At 60.8% G+C, this 2,500-nt stretch overlaps 2 non-coding genes and 1 pseudogene across 2 annotated transcripts in view; all 3 read left to right on the top strand.

The window, feature by feature from the left end:
- LOC146142947 (small subunit ribosomal RNA) overlaps positions 1-881 on the top strand; it is a 1,811-nt gene extending 930 nt beyond the window's left edge. The window contains exon 1 of the ribosomal RNA XR_014500235.1: positions 1-881. This exon is cut by the window's left edge and continues 930 nt beyond it. This is a non-coding gene — a ribosomal RNA (small subunit ribosomal RNA).
- Positions 882-1,128: 247 nt separating this feature from the next.
- On the top strand, positions 1,129-1,282 carry LOC146142948 (5.8S ribosomal RNA). Its single transcript, XR_014500710.1, has one exon. It is a non-coding gene; the product is annotated as a 5.8S ribosomal RNA (ribosomal RNA).
- Positions 1,283-1,530: 248 nt separating this feature from the next.
- The window catches only part of LOC146142949 (large subunit ribosomal RNA), a 3,679-nt pseudogene continuing 2,709 nt past the window's right edge, over positions 1,531-2,500 (top strand).

The following is a 2,500-nucleotide window of genomic DNA, read 5'->3' on the forward strand; positions in this document are numbered from 1 at the left end:
AGACGAACGACTGCGAAAGCATTTGCCAAGAATGTTTTCTTTAATCAAGAGCGAAAGTCAGAGGTTCGAAGACGATCAGATACCGTCCTAGTTCTGACTATAAACGATGCCAACTAGCGATCGGGGGGCGTTAGTTTTACGACCTCTCCGGCAGCTTGCGGGAAACCAAAGTCTTTGGGTTCCGGGGGAAGTATGGTTGCAAAGCTGAAACTTAAAGGAATTGACGGAAGGGCACCACCAGGAGTGGAGCCTGCGGCTTAATTTGACTCAACACGGGAAATCTCACCCGGCCCGGACACAGTGAGGATTGACAGATTGAGAGCTCTTTCTTGATTCTGTGGGTGGTGGTGCATGGCCGTTCTTAGTTGGTGGAGCGATTTGTCTGGTTAATTCCGATAACGAACGAGACTCTGGCTTGCTAACTAGTTACGCGACCCAATCGGTCGGCGTCTAACTTCTTAGAGGGACTAGTGGCGTTTAGCCACACGAGATTGAGCAATAACAGGTCTGTGATGCCCTTAGATGTTCGGGGCCGCACGCGCGCTACACTGACCGGATCAGCATGTGCTCGCCTTGGCCGACAGGTCTGGGTAACCCGCTGAACCCCGGTCGTGCTAGGGATAGGGAATTGCAATTATTTCCCTTGAACGAGGAATTCCCAGTAAGCGCGAGTCATTAGCTCGCGTTGATTACGTCCCTGCCCTTTGTACACACCGCCCGTCGCTACTACCGATTGAATGGTTTAGTGAGGTCCTCCGATTGGACCTGGCGCGGCCGGCAACGGTCGAGCCGGCGTCCGAGAAGACGATCTAACTTGATCATTTAGAGGAAGTAAAAGTCGTAACAAGGTTTCCGTAGGTGAACCTGCGGAAGGATCATTAACGGTCTCGCAAACGCTTCGGCGAACGCGAAACTCGGACAAGCGAGAGAAAAAGTTTTTGCTACCCGGCGCCCGACCCGCGAGGAGCGGCGCGCCGGCCGGCGATTCGGTCACCCGGTAATGTTTGCGCGTCGAGTGCCGCGGTGCCGCGCGCTCCGGCTTCAAGCGTCGGCCTGGCCGACCGCTCGGCGCGGTATATTTTGTCACCCTTTAGTGCGAGGCACTGTGCGAGCGAAACAATCGTGGATGGCTCTTGGCGGTGGATCACTCGGCTCGTGAGTCGATGAAGGACGCAGCTAGCTGCGTGAATTAGTGTGAATTGCAGGACACATTGAGCATCGACGTTCTGAACGCAAATTGCGGCCTCGGGTCAATCCCGGGGCCGCGCCCGCCTCAGGGTCGCGTTGCAAACGTTCCGCGCGGGGATTTCTCCGCGCGGCTGCTGCGGCGTCGGACGCGCGAGCGCCCGTCCCGCTCAAGACAGCACGGCACGATGTGCGACGATCGCGACCAGAATCCCGCGCGGCGGCGGCGAGTCGACCTCGAAGAGGCCAACGGCTGGCGGCTCAAGGGCGGGAATCGAGGTGCGCGGCGGCGCGCGGCGCCGACGGCGAGCGCGGAACGGGAAGAATAGTCCCGGTCCTTACTTTCGGCCTGAGGTCGGACGAGGCTACCCGCTGAATTTAAGCATATTACTAAGCGGAGGAAAAGAAACTAACGAGGATTCCCTCAGTAACGGCGAGTGAAGCGGGATGTGCCCATCGCCGAATCCGCGCGCTTTTGGAGTGCGCGGAATTGTGGCGTACGGAATTCGTCACGGCGCGCTTCGCCGGTCGCCCGCGTCCTTCTGATCGAGGCCTTGTCCCAGAGCGGGTGTCAGGCCCATGGCGGCGACAGGCGGGCGCGCTACGGCGTCTTCCCAGAGTCGGGTTGTTTGGGAATGCAGCCCAAAGCGGGTGGTAAACTCCATCTAAGGCTAAATACGGTCACGAGACCGATAGCGAACAAGTACCGTGAGGGAAAGTTGAAAAGCACTTTGAAGAGAGAGTTAAAGAGTACGTGAAACCGTCGAGAGGCAAACGGGAGGGCCTGTCGGGTCGCCCGGTCGCTTTCAGCCGGCCCCCTGTCGGCGACGTTGTCGTGCGGACCCTCACGGGCCGCCGGCGGCGCCGCCCGATCGGGGACCAGCGCACTAGCGCCGGGCGAAGGCCGCGACCGTCTGGACGGCGGCGAGAAGGCCGCGCGCAAGGTAACCCGGCCTCGGTCGGGTACTATAGGCGCGCGTGTCCGTCGGCCCGCCGTTCGGGCGAGGAGAGATCGCCGCGTCTGCCCTTCGGGGCCGAGCGCCCGGTGCCGGCTGGGGCGTCGTGGGTCGGGGACTGTTCTCAGTGCCCAGCCTCTTCGTCTCGGTCGCGCTTCCGGTGTCGTTTCGCGAGGCGCACGGGGTCCGCGGCTGAAGTCAGCCACCTTCCCGACCCGTCTTGAAACACGGACCAAGGAGTCTAACGTGAGCGCGAGCCACGGGGCAGTACGAAACCCATGGGCGCAGTGAAAGTGAATGTCGGCGCGGTCCGGCGGAGGTGAGACGTCGTCGTTCGCGGCGGCCGCATCACCGGCCGA

The sequence above is a fragment of the Ascidiella aspersa genome, chromosome 5 (genome assembly GCF_963924565.1).
Source record: "Ascidiella aspersa chromosome 5, kaAscAspe10.2, whole genome shotgun sequence".
Classification (NCBI taxonomy): domain Eukaryota; kingdom Metazoa; phylum Chordata; class Ascidiacea; order Phlebobranchia; family Ascidiidae; genus Ascidiella; species Ascidiella aspersa.